This window comes from Ictidomys tridecemlineatus, chromosome 14, assembly GCF_052094955.1.
Source record: "Ictidomys tridecemlineatus isolate mIctTri1 chromosome 14, mIctTri1.hap1, whole genome shotgun sequence".
NCBI classification, from domain to species: Eukaryota; Metazoa; Chordata; class Mammalia; order Rodentia; family Sciuridae; genus Ictidomys; species Ictidomys tridecemlineatus.
Genome location: NC_135490.1, coordinates 62,090,089 through 62,104,305, shown reverse-complemented (window position 1 = coordinate 62,104,305; position 14,217 = coordinate 62,090,089). Strand labels below are relative to the sequence as shown.

Here is a 14,217-nt window from a genome sequence, read left to right as displayed (position 1 = left end):
AGTGGACAGACTGCAGGGGTCCCAGGAAACATGGCTGTTGAGTATTTCAAAAAGGTAGCCCCTGGGGAGGCAAATGAGGGGTGGGGGTAGGGGTGAGTAGTGCTGAAGCGGAGATGAAATTATGACCAACCTTCGGTCTGTGTGTCTATCCAGGGGAGTTGGGAGATGCCAAGTAAAGCTATAGTTTTAAATATTCTGCTATCACCCTTCTACTCCCAGGAAGTTCTGCAGGATTGAATACTGCTTGTCTTCAGAGAGGAGGGCAAGGACTTGAAAAGATTGGTGCATGCTCCCAAATTTAAGCTCACTGAGGCTCCTATTTTTGGTTCCTTCCTCACTTTGCCTCAGGAGGGGTGGTTGCACCCTGAGCTCCCCAACAGCACCTTCCCACCACACCCTCCAGTTCTGGCTCATCCATTTCCCCCTGAGATGCACAGTATCCACATCAGGAGGAGGCATGCTCTGACCTGAGAAGCGGGGAGCTTGCTGTCTCCACTCCCTTTCATTCCTTTGGACTTTGAATGATTGAAACTCCTTTTCTTCATAGGTTTCCAGAAACTCCTGCTACGATGCAAATACTTCTTTGAAGGGTGACACTTCCTTACTGGGAATCAGGTAACACACTGCTGAAAGCAAAGAAGTATTTGGGGGGAAGGGAGAGGGATGGAGATCAGAGCAGGGTAAACACGAGGCTCCTAGGGAACTGAACACCTGAACACCCCCCTCCCCCATTATATTTTGGAGAATCTTACCTACTTGATACATTCTTGCCTGTCTCCAGATCCTGGAGCAAGACTTCTTTTCGAGAGGCAGGAAGGATGGGTGAGGGAAGGGTCTTTCCCAAACCTCTCACTGCCTTGCTGTGTAAGAGGACAGAGCCCTTCTCTTGTCCCCTCAACAGCACGAGGCTCAGGGGTGCTGGTGGCTGAGTCATTCTCTGCTGGCAGCACACAGTCTAAGGTGTGAAGCGGGTGATTTTCCTCTCCCAGGGCCCAGAAGGCAGCTTTGCCTGGCATTGTTCCTAAAAGGGAGAAGAGTCAGGTCCGCTGTTGTTGATGGTTCTGTTGAGGTGTGGCTGGGTGAGCAGCTCGACTGACCTAACAAGTGTGTGAGATTATCCCAGGTGAAAAGTCTCAGACATCAAGAGGTATGATAATGATAATGGTCATGATGATGGAATAATCGTGGCAATTATTCTAATAATCCCTTAGGACGTAGATCATGTCTCTCAAAGTGCTCAGAGCACTTTCATACTTGTGATCTCACATAACCTCAACCTACTTCTGGTAGAGAGATCCAGTGGGTCAGCCTATGGTAGCTGCACGGGCACACTGAGGCATCAGGCTCCAATCTTTCACTCTGGTCTCTTTTACTGAGCTACATGAGCCCTGGAGAAGTAAATCTTTTTTTTTTAAACTATTATCTAATTATTTGGAGTTATTATCATGTCTCCGAGAATGAAACACACACACAAAGACACACAGGCACACACACTCACACACATAGACACAAATACCCACAAATGCAGACAGTTACAGGCACAAATACCTACCCATACGCATTCAAAGATAGACACACACACAAAGACCTGTGTAGACACATATATGCACACACGGCTACTCACACATCTGGGGTTTCCAGCCTCCCAGCAGGCCTTTGCTGAGAAGTGTCCAGTGTGGAGGGTGGAGAGGCCCACTCGCTGGCCCTCCACCATGCCTCTGCTCTCTCCTGTGTAGTTCATCAAAAGGGAACGGGAGGAGGTAGATCTGAGGAGCATGTCACAGGGAGAACTTTCTTTAAAAGAAATCGCTTCGTGCCATAATGCAGGGGAACTGACTTTCATGTGGCAAATGCATTCTGGCAGCTCTCTGTGCCACAGGAGGAAGTTTATTAAAGTAGGAGCAGGCGAGGGGAATTTTCCCAGCCCCTCCTCCAAAGACAGCTCTGGCTCTACATGCACACTGGGGTCTCTTTCACAGGGGGAGCGCTGGGTCCTGAGAGGCCAATGAGTGGAGGCCAGAGCCTGAGCAGTGGGTGCCCAGTGCTAGCTGGAGCCCTGTGTTTTCATTTCCCCAATGTTTCTCTGCTTCGTAACTTCAGGGAGGCCAGCAGGGAGGAGAGTCGGGGTGGGGGGAGAGGAGGGGGAAGGCAGGGAGGAAGAAGAAGGAAAAAACCCACCAGCCCGTCTGGCATTAGTTCAGAACGCTCTCCAACTCACACATCTGGTTCTTATATTTCAAAGTTAATTAGTCATATTGAGGCTGTCTGAAGATAAATTTATCATCCAGAAAAAACACAAACAGTTTGAAAAATGAAAGGAAGTGAGGTGACATGGCTTGACGTTTAAATAAATCATTTTAACATGATTAAAAAACTTGTCCTGTCTGACACCCAGCACTTGGGTACTTTGTAAAGACTTTTTTTTTTTTTTCTTGACAAAGACAAGTCCCTGTTTGGTATACAAAAGCCTTTGCCATTCAATTACTCAGAGCAATCTTTGGCCAATTACTTTTCTGAGTGACTACCAGGGCGTACAGCCCACAGCTGGCCCACTCTCTGGGGTGGTAACGGGGGACTTGGGATAGTCAATGATTATCACAGGGGCCAAAGCTGGGATAAAACATGAAGGGGTCTAGGCAACCAGAGGATTTTTTTTTTTTTTTTAAGAGAGGAATGAGTAGAAAGTGAATTCTTAATCCTGTTCTTCTGGATGAGGGTTGATGGAGAAGGAAATCCGGCCAAAAGAAGAAAGATCCTCTTCAAATGCCTGGGCAGACACTTCCCCAAGCCAGATGTGTCGTGTTCCTTACATCTCCCAGGGCATGGAAGACAGCCTGAACTCTGTGGCTGATGGAATTAGGACTCAGAGTTCTCTCTGGCTTTGCCACGGTGGGCAGGGGCTCCGTTGGGGTGGTGGATATAAGTCCTCTTGAGTTCTCAAGTGTTGGTTTGTTGTAGAAGCAAACGGAAGTGACCTGGAATTCAGCATTCTACACACTCAAGACACACCCCTGTCCACTTGTCCCTCCCTCCCCACTGGCCTTGCCAGCACACCTTGTGTACTTTGTAAAGGTCACTGGCTGCAGTTCTGTCAGATGACTGACAGCACTTCCCAGCCCAGCTCAGCAATGTGCAGACACTTGAGCTGCGGAGGGGGAGGTGCTGGAGGTGGGTACAGGTGTTCTTGGATGTGATGGGAGAGAGAGGGACGTTCCAGGGTTTCCCCCAGTTCAGCCTAAGGTGAAATGGCTCTTGGGAGATTTCTAGGTGTCCTTGGGTGGTACTTTCCACCCAGAACAGGAGAGCTATAACACAGTGTGGACGTTTTCTCCTATTAGCAATTTGGTCTCTTCAGTTTTGTTAATGGGATAACAAGAGGTGCTGGTTATGGTGCAGAAGTCTCGTCGTGTTGGTAATTTTCACTGTAACATGTTAGCAATCTGTCACTATTTGTTTCCAGCAATACTGGCAAGAATCTGCTTACATCAGGGCCTCTCATTTTCTCTCCACACCACCAGACTGTTCTTTCTTTCTCTGGCTAGGTAGTTTCCCTACTTCAATCTGTCTCTGTCCATCTGTCTGTGCCCTTGTCCTCAGTCTGCCTGTTGTGGCTCTCCCTGTCACTTCCTACCCCTCCGATAACCTATTCCAATATTGCATCAGAGAGAAAGGACATTCCAGGGCAGCCTGCGATGATGACAGAATTCCAGAGCTGTAAGCACCAAGGTATCATCATGACAACCTCCTCGCTGGTCAGATGGAGAACCAAGGCCCAGAAGAGAAGTGGCTTGCTCAAGGTATCACTGTCCATTTGGTCAGGGTCAGGACTAGCACTCTGGTTTCATGTTTTTTTGTTTTAAATGTATTTTTGGTCTGTTTGGTTTTTTGCAGTGCTGAAGGTGGAACTCAGGCTCTCGCACATGCTAGGCAAGCACTCTGCTGCTCAGCTATACTCCCAGCCCTGGTTTTAAATTCAGCGTGTCTTCTACTACCTGCATATGTTATATGCAAAAAAATCAGGCAATCCCAGAAATTAACTTTCTTACATAGGGGACCACACCCTGATGAAGTCATAGAGAGCATAGTATCTCTGTTCCCAAGCTGATAGAGCCTTTCTCAACTCCATCAGAAGGAACCCTCAAACAAGGTGGTTTTCCTGGGGTGGCCCATCCTGTTGTGAGTTGTGATGCGACATTCTCGGGGATTTTGTTTTGGAATCAAAAAGGATGCCCTCCTGAGTGAATCCTGGCTGGCAGTGGGTGGACGTAGCCTCTGGCCCCACCTGTGACCACCAGCACAGAAGGTCTGATTGTAAATAGCCTTTTCTAAGTGATGTGAGATGCTGCTGTTCACTTCTTGCTCTGCACCCCTGCTGTGGTTCCAGGAGACCTTCACCTTGCCCTTGAGCATGGGCTGGGTGGCCAAAGTTTGTTCCTGTTGAACATGTACCTTTCCATAGCTGGTATACTGAGGAGTGAAGGCAGAGGAGAGAGAAGCATCAACTGGTTTGTAAAGATGCCAGATTAGATTTTGAGTCCGATGGATCAGGGTTTAAATCTTAGTCTTACTATTTACTGGCTTCAGGATCTTCCTAGATACAGAAATGTACAGTCTCAGTTTCTTTACTTGTAAAATGGGGATTCATCATCTTTTTCTCATAGATGTTCAGTGGGGAGTAGAGAAAATGTTTGGGAAGTACATAGATCTCCAAGATACCTAGTAAGTGGGCCGTAAGCCAAACATGCAGTTCTTCATCCATCCACTTACAGGTGGACCAGGGGATGCAGATGCCACCCTTGGCCACTTTTCGAGCTCATTCATAGCTACTATCAAGCTCACGGTTTAGGTTGAAGGCTGATATGCAGCAATGGACTGTGGAGTGAAAAGCCAATTGTTTTCATTGAGGGTCAAGGAGAATTTCTGAGATGGAGGGACTCAGAGCATCTGCTGGTGGAGGGAGGAAACAGTTGACCAGAGTCACAGGAGATGCTGTTGAGGAGAAAATGAATATTCAGATTTCAGTGGCAGGAAAAAAAAAAAAAAAGAAAAAAGGAAAAAGCTCTGACTTGTGAGCTAGTGAGAGCTACCAGGACTGTGCACATTCTCTCTGTCAAAACCTTCCCACTAATTGTCCAAGGCTTCCTTGATTGCTTCTAATGAAACCACCAGCTGACTCTGACATCTCAGAACAGTCTCATCATGCCCTGTTGAATAGTAAACACTGTTCACAGGGGCAGACAAGTTGGCGATGTCATCCTGGGAGGGGGCGTGTCATCCTGGGAAGCAGCTTCGAGAGCTTGGCTTCCGGGCCCAGGGCTTGCCAGAGCCACAGGTGAGCAGGTCCCTGGACTGGCCCAGCCCTTTCTTCAGTTGTCCTTAAGGTGCTTTGGCTGAAGGTTCTGACTGCCTGTCTGTCTGGTGCTGTCTTTAGAGTTAACAGATTGTGTGTGTGTGTGTGTGTGTGTGTGTGTGTGTGTGTGTACGCATGAACATGCTTGTATGTTTGTGTATGCATGTACCACATCCTTCCATGGAATCCAAGTCTTTCTCTACTTAAAAAAAATGGGAGGTTGGGGTGGGATATAGGTCCAATTATTTAGCCCCATGGGTCTCGGATTCTATCAATACCTTCCTCCAATTAACTCCTGCTCATTCTGCACATGGCACCATGCCTGTCTTCTTCTTAGGACTTCTGAAGCACCTAGTTTAAGACCTCTCTCTCTCTCTCTCTCTCTCTCTCTCTCTCTCTCCCACAACTCTTCTTTTTCTCTCTTTAATTCTTAACATTGATTAAGGAGATACATTTCTTGCTCTTTATTTGTTTCTTCTTCTGGAGATTAGGAGTCAGGCGAGGGCAGGACCTTTCCCACCCTGTTCCCCTCTATCTTGCAGAACACTGCAGTATTGAGGCCACAGGTGCTCAGCGCCTACCTGTTGGCTAAATCAGGAAGCCTACATGGAGTGTCTGTTAATGACTTCCTCTACCTGCCTCATAGGCTTTCTGTAAGGGTCAAATGACAGCAGCTGTGAAAGCAATTTGAAAAAGTGAAAAGAAATATGCCAAGTGCGAGCTATTAACATTACTCTCCCGTGGGAGGCAGAGGACATTCCTTTGCCAAAATGTCTCAGTAGCCTTGAGGTGAGCCTGGCAGAATCTGGCCACCTGCCAAGTCTTTCACTCCCACCTACGTGGGGGCCCTTGAAGCAGGACCTGAGATTGCAGGACAGCTCAGCTCAGTTTTATTCATACTTCTTACGTGCCTGCTGCCACGTGATGGGTGTCAAGAGGCAGGGGTGTGGAAACCCATCACTTAGCTTCTGTCCTCAGGCAACTCATAACCCAGGAGGCTAGGACAACTTGCAAACCAGTCAATTTTACTACAGGGACACCTGGAACAGGACAGGCAAGCTTAGGTACTAAAGTTGCTGGGAGGAAGGAGTGATTCATCCTAAGATGAGGAGATGACACTGGACCACTTGGAAGATGAGGTCCACCCTTCTAGGAACGTGGTGGAGATGTTTCCTAGAACCCTGTGTTTCTCAGCCTTGATTTTCAACCTTAACTTTGTCTTCCTTCTCTCCCCCACTAACTTCCATCTGCCACAGGTGGCTTTTTAGACAGTTTCCCTTGATCACTCCCAACATGAAGATTTAATACCAGAGATAGATATGATGTGACCTTTGGGAGGACCACAAATCATTGCAACAGTTAAATTTTTTTTTACCCCCAAGAACCAGTGTTTGTCTTGCTGGGTGCTGTTGCCTCTGTTGTGATTGCATGCTGTAGCTACCTGCCTCTCTGCTCTCCCAAACAGTTTTGATGACCTCAGACAAATTCTCCAGGCCCAATGGCCTGGTTTTCCTCTCTTGTATTGACTATCACCAAACGTCCAGCTCTGAGATAAATGCAGCCTAGAAGTCAGAGTTCCAGTGGGCCTCCCCTTCCTCTCCTTTTCCTAGGGCATGTAGGATGCTTTACCCAACATCACCTTTCCTGCATCCCCATGGTCCTTCTCCATGGACCTGACCACTTTTGCTTTCACCAGAACAATGTGGCTATCCCCACTAACACAACATTGAGGGACAGGGCTCCTTCATTTCCTCTTTGGTCATGAGCTTCCCGTCACCTTCTTATTTCAGCAGCACTCTTAGCCCATGCTGTCCAGTTGATGCTGCGATGCTGCTGAGCCCTGGGCCAATGTCATGCTAGGCAATGTGATTTCTGTGTGTGCTCCAGTCTGTAGACTGGCAGCTTCCTGTAGACAGGGACCACATGCTTTTTTTTTTTTTTTAAAGTTTCTCCTGTGCCTAAACCACTTTTCAATAAACACTTGCTAGTTGATTGACATTTTTTCCCTTTCCTTGTCTGTATGATTCAGGACACCAGGAATTGTTCTTTTTATGAATCTTCCCATGGAATACAAGGCACCAAAGCAGGGACTTAACAAATGTTAGTTGAATGAATTGAATCAAGGACTACTTTTGTTTCTGTTTGCACCATTATAAAAAAAAAAAAAAAAGGTAATTGACTCAGATCCAGACATCCTGGAACTTCATGTAGAGAGTCAATTGGCTCCAAAGGTTTGCATCCATCGTAGACTTTCTGAGCTCATATTTTCTCAGGAACTGAGCAAGACACCTGCCAGGGGTCATATTCTGTCAAGAGACTGATTTTCTCCTAGAGGAAGAACCCTTGTTGGCAGTCTCAGTTTTTTTTTTTTTTTTCCTGCTGAGAAACCAACTACAATCAAAAAGCAGTCTCTTTGGGTTCCATCGTGGGCCCCTCTGACAACACTTCTTTGGAGCTCTTCCCTCGTGTGGCTTCTGGTTGGGTTGGATTAGCAAGACATTTAGACATTCTGCTCGGTAAATTACCGGAGAAATTATATCCCTGTCATATTTGAACACTCCGAAATAGGAAAGAATTACTTTATTGGGGGATTCCCCCTCCCTCCTCCTCCATGTTTGAAGCTAACAAAAATGTTTTCAAGCAATTTCTTGCCGTGAGATTTAGTGGAACTTACTTCAAGTGTCTTTCCAGAACCTTTCATAGAAAAGTAATTGTGTAATTAGCTATAAATTAGTAAAAATTATGCTAATTACTTCCAGGTGTGACATATTTTGTGCTTAAAAACAAGGAAGAGAAATAAAGGGGCTGTCACTGTGTTTCCCAAGTGAAGTCTGGCCCAGGCAGCTTGACAGGCTGATGTGCACATTTACCTAATATTATATATTTTTTTAATTATGTAATTTCTGAATAAGTACAAACAGACCCAGGAACAAAAGTACAACAGACAAAACCCAGGGGTGGTTCTTTTTTTGTGTGTGTGCTAATTAAAAGGAGCCTAAGCAGGAGTGTTTTCAGTACTTTTCAAACCTGTAATGGGAAGAATAGGCTGGAGCGGGGGGGTGGGGTGGGGGTGATGCTGATGCCAGGCTTCATGGAGGACATCCAGTGGCCTCTGGAGGGGTGTCCCCTCATCACGCTCCCTTCAGCCTTCCAGTTCTAGTCATTGAGGTAGTATGCACCAGGGACATGTCTCTGGTTTTCCTCTGTAGACAGCTCTTTTCTCGGCACAGAACTTTACTCTGCTGGCTTGTCATGGACCCCTCTCATCACGATCCTGGGGAGCATGTAGGGCAGGTGTGGAGGACTTCATATTACAGCCATGCACCATCCACGATAGGGATACAATGTGAGAAATGCTTCATCAGGTGGCTGATTTTGTCTTTGAGCAAACATGTTGAGGTGTATTTATACACACCAAGATGGTTACAGTAACCATCTCAGGAAGTGATGGAGTCTTACGGGTGTGCTGTGGTATATTTTCTTTTTTTTTTAATTTGTTTTAATTAGTTACACATGACAGTACAATGATCTTGACATACCATACATTTGAATCAGATGAAATATAACTTCTCATTTTTCTGAGTGTACAGGTTGCAGAATTACATTGGTCATGCAGTTACGTATATACACGCTGCGATATGTTTTCAACATCAGCTTTATTATGTGATGCATAACTGTATATAAAAGTCTAAAGCACCATATTCTCCTGGAATGGTGTAGAGTGAGGAAGGAAGTAGGATTGCCTACCAAAATTCTTTCCTTCCTTCCTTCCTTCCTTCCTTCCTTCCTTCCTTCCTTCCTTCCTTCCTTCCTTCCTTCTTCCTCTTCTTTTTGAACCAATTCAATGATGATTGGTACTATCTGTACCCACTGGCAATAATGCTAAAATGTAAAAGCAACCAATTGAACCATCAATAGGTCAAATATATGGGGTCTTGCAGTAGGTGCTGGGCACACAAAGACCAAGATCACATTAAGTATTAATGGTGGGGGAAAAATCATGAGGAAAAAATTGATCAAGTATGAACAGTACTCTAGGTCTTTGTTTTCTGTATAAGTATGGCGTACTGATGGCCACTGGAGCTCTGGTTTTAGGTTTTCATCCCGTTTTCAAATATTTTGTCTCATGATCTTTCCAAAATTATATTTATGCTCATGAAACATTGTGTCCTGTATCTTGGCTTGGAGAACTTGGTCCCTGGAACTGTAACAGAGGATCATTAAAGTGCCACAGCAGAACAAAGATCATCCTCGAAGAGAAAAGGAATTTAAGAGGGGTCTTCAAGAGGGGGGTGGAAGTGTTCCAGGTGGAGAAGCAGAGGCGGGTGTCTTTTCAATACAGATGATACCCAGGAAGGTCTTGGAGATGACTAGGAACTCAGCAGGAAGGACTGAAAGAGCAGTTCTTGGTGGGGCATGGACAAGAACTTGAAGACACCAGCCAAGGGCTCTTCAGATGGTTCAGCAGTTGCTAGAGCAAGAGTGAGGAGAGAAGTCAGGGACCGAAGCAGGGTCCAAGGAGAATCTCGTAGCCTACACCAATCAAAGGAGAGGAGGTTGGACTTTGAAATAAAGGGAAACCACTGTAAAGTTCAAGCAGTGTGTTTGTGTGTCTTTGGGGGGTGGGGGAATGCAGAGCCAAAGGCCCTCTTATTGTACTGCCATGCTGCTTGACCTTCCCCAAGGAGAGCCGGTTTAGAAGTTTTAGGCCTGTGCAACAGTTGGGCCTGGAAGCAGGGGATCCCCCCAACCCACGCGGGGGCCAGGAACCTCTGTTGCTCCCGGGAGAAGTGTCTTGACAGAGTGTCTTTCAGATTTCTGCTGCCACCCTGCAGCCACCCAGCAGTAGGCATTATCTGGAGCCTTCCTCCCTACACATTTAGGCCCACGGATGCCAAAAGGGCAGAGATCTGGGAGCAGCCTCCGAAAACACGGGCCGAAGCTTCAGAGGAAAAGGAGTAAGGAGCACACCTGTGTTCCCTGATGCTGTTGATGTCCTTCACAACCTTCTCATGAGTTTCTGGCCTTTTGGTCTCGAGACTCAAAAATGATCTCACTGGGCTATCTTTTTGACACCAGAAAATAGACGACTATTAGGAAAGTATAGAAAAACAAAATAAAACAGAGCAAAACAACAACAACAAGAAGAAGAATAACAACAACAACAAAAATAAATAGCAGTATCAAAGCCAGACAAAAAGGCACTGAGACTGGGCGGCAGGAGAACTCGTCTCAGACCCTGCCGGCTCCTTCTCCTCCTCCATCTGACCTGACTTCAGCTGCTTTCCTGTCCAGGTATCAGATTCTGCAATTTTAAAATGAGAGGACTGGGCTTATTTATCTCTACAGGCCTTTGCCAGTCTGAGCTGTAACCTCTGCATTTTTATTTTGGGTAGTGACACACAGAAGAAATAGGCCAGGGGGTTGGGAATTACAGCGGCTGGAAAAGGGCCACAGATGGATCTCTTTCTCACCGTTTGGCTGTGGGACATTTGAAAGTGTTCCACTATCGAAAATATTTCCCTCCCTGTGACTTTTATTTCCCCAGGACCAAGGTACTCTTATGAAGAACTTCACACTGTGGGATCAGAAGCCGAACTGTGTTTGCTTCCTATTAAACATGCCTTATTTCTTTCCATTGGCCTACCACAATATAACCACAAAATGGTGCGAATGGAATGAGGAGGCTAAGAATCACGGGAACTAGCATCTACTGAGTGTCTGCTTCGCGTGACAGACATGAGCCCAAGAGCTCTGTGTTTGTTTCGCTAACCCTGTGCAGAGGTAGGTGCTAGATTCCCCATTTTCCAGTGGGAACGTGGGCTCATGGAGACGTTAAGTAACCAGTGCTAGTCTGGAGGAAGATGTGTGGAGCTGGAACAGATGCCTTCAGCTGTGAGCCCTAGATTGCTGTCTCCTTTCCCCAGCCAGCCTCCTGGGGCTCTTGAAGATGAAATGAGACAATCTTTGTGACAAGTTTTGCAGATTATTATGTACCATACATACGTGGGCCAAACTCAAGGAAGAGCCAGGGTAGATGTGGCACATCTGCCTAGGCATGGGCTGAGCCTCCTAAGCAGGACAGCTGGATTCTGGAGAGGAAGACAGGAGCGGTCCAGCCCAGGCTGGAGAGGAATTCCTCACGCAGTGCTGGGGCATTTCTCCTGGAGGTGTGCGTGTGTGGCCCTCAGCTGAGCTCCAGGCAGCACGTCTGGACACGGCTCCATGCACAGGTTGAGCAGGAAAATGCTTCCCGGGGCAGGTGGCATTCCTCTGGGAAACTTACCCTGGCGGGGAGATTCCTCCTGGCTTTCTTCTCCAGGTGGAACTGAGCAGGGGGTGAGTCTGCTTTCTCATTACCCATAAGATCAAGGCCACTCTGTTGAGAGCCACAGCCAAAGGGGCCCCAGCACACAGTGGCCCCAGCAACATCTAGCTGATTGGCTCCTCTGCGGTGATGTTCATTGGGCTGTTTCCCTGCCCTTCAGACTGCCAGCTGATGATTGGCTCACAGCGGCCCCAGCAACATCTAGCTGATTGGCTCCTCTGCGGTGATGTTCATTGGGCTGTTTCCCTGCCCTTTCAGACCACGGAGCTGCTCATTGGGGGACTTCTTTGGCTCCGCCCACACGACCCAGCCAATCAGCCTCAAGAGCAGGAGGATTGTGGGAGGTGGTGAGGTTGGTGTGGGTGAGAGGCTTGTGGAAGCCGGTGGTGGCAGTTGGGCTCTGAGGGTTTTTTTCCTGAGGAGCTGTTTTGTTTGGCGTTTGTAGTTCTAAAAATAAAGTTAGTTTCTTTTGACAAGTGGCTCCTGAATTGTGCCCAGCCAGACTGCGGCACCACTCACCTTTGCTGGCATGAAATACAACCCCTAGCCCTGCCGAGGACTCTGTCCATATTGCTGCTGCCCCCCCCCCCCCACGACTCCTCTGCCCCAATGGCCACCTCGTAGTGCTTCCTGCTGACAAGCTCTCTGCCTCCTTGGAGCCTTGCAGGTGCTACTCTCTTGGCAAAGCACTGTCTTACCCCCATGCCTCCATATTCAGCAGAAGCTCCACTTCCTGCCTTTCCGGCAGTGGGGTTCCCTTTATTTGAGCTTCTAGATTCCTTGTCTCATTAAATGGCGGCTCCTGAGCCATCTGGGTAACATTTTCAGGTGTGAAAAGGCTGGACAAAATTCAGTCCCCCACTTTAATACCTTCAAGGTTTGTATTTAAGGCTTTGCTGAGGAGTCCTTAGACACTCTTTGTAGGAAGAAAGGAAAGCGTTGGACTGCCTTGGCCTTTCTGCCTGGATTCTTTGCGTGAACAGCTTGGTTAAGCTTTTATCTCAAAGGTTGGCTTGACTTTGGGCCTAGGAGAGCATTGTGAGTGACTAGAAAGGGTTCAGTATTTATTGCCCATACTGTTCACTGTTGGACCAAAGCCCCGTTAACTGGTACCACTGTCTGGCAACTCCTTTGTAGGGGTGATCACCTGCTTGATAGGGATTCCTGACCTTGATCAGGTGAAAAATCTTTATATACAGATCTTTGCAGGTCGATACCAGCTGCAATGACTCCTGGAAGAGTGGGTTTATTTTATTTCTTTATTTGAGTTGGGGTCCTGCTATCTTTCCCAGGCTGGCCCTGAACTCCTGAGCTCAAGGGAATCCTCCCACCTCAGCCTCCACAGTAGCTGAGACCACAGGTGTGTTCCACTACACCCAGTTCAGAAGAGCAAATTTTAAAGAACTTAATACATTTTAAAAATGCATTTGTTAGTGGTTCTATAGTTTTTTGAGGAAACTCCATACAGTTTTCCGTGATATCTGTTCTCATCGACATGTCCACCAATGGTGTGCAAGGGTTCTGCTCTCATTTTCTTCTTTTTTACCCATTCATTGTGCAATGCTTAAATTATGTTAAACATATCTACCTCCTAAACATTTATTGTTTCTTTATGTCGAAGACTTTCAAAATCCCTTCCTCTAGTTTTTGAAATGCACGGTAGGTACATCATTGTTATCTATAGCAACCCTAACATGCAACAGCACCCTAGAGCTTCTTACACCTATCTAGCTGTAACCCAGAACTCATTGATCAATCTTGATACCCTCTGCCCACCACTTTCCAGCCTCTGGTAATCACCATTCTACTTTCAACTTCTTTTTTTAGATTATACATGTAAGTGAGATCATGTGGCATATGTTTTTCTGTGTCTGGTTTATTTACTTTAACCCAGTGCTCTCTAGTGCTATCCATGTTGTCTCAAATGACAGGGTTTTGTTCTTTTTCACGGCTGACTAGTATTTTATCATATACATGTACCACCTTTTCTTTTTCTGCTCATCAGATGATGGACACTTTACTTCTTTCTATTTTTTATTAGTGTTAATCATGCTGCAATAAACAGGAGTGCAGATGTCTCTTTGACATACTGATTTCCTTTTCTTTGGATATATATCCAGTAATGAGATTGATGGATCATATGAGAGTTCTATTTTTAATGTTTTGAGGAACCTCCATGCAGTTTTCCATAATATCTGTACCGATTGACATTCCCACTAGCAGTATGAAGTGTTCTCTTTTTGTTTTCTTCTTCTTCTTAACCAGCGTAGTTTCCAAGTTATGCAGTAATATGAAGTGTCCAGCACCATTCACAGTATCAAGAGGGAGGAAGTTTACAAAATTAGTAGAGATGGGTTCTCTCTTGAGAAAAGTTTCCAGTATTATAAAAAAGAAAAGAGATATCTGCATTCAGTTAGCATTCATTATTATCCATGAAGAAACTGAGGCTCAGAGAGGCTAAATGATTTTCCCAAAGTCACACAGCTATTCCAGGTCTAGGGTTCTTTTTTTAACCTGGCCTCACACATAAAACACTTAA

The 14,217-nt window shown here is 46.3% G+C and overlaps 1 long non-coding RNA gene across 1 annotated transcript in view; it reads left to right on the top strand.

The window, feature by feature from the left end:
- The first annotated feature begins 468 nt into the window (after positions 1–468).
- LOC120884107 (uncharacterized) overlaps positions 469–14,217 on the top strand; it is a 74,234-nt gene continuing 60,485 nt past the window's right edge. Inside the window, exon 1 of the long non-coding RNA XR_013430538.1 lies at positions 469–615. This is a non-coding gene — a long non-coding RNA (uncharacterized LOC120884107). The remainder of the gene's footprint in view (positions 616–14,217) is intronic.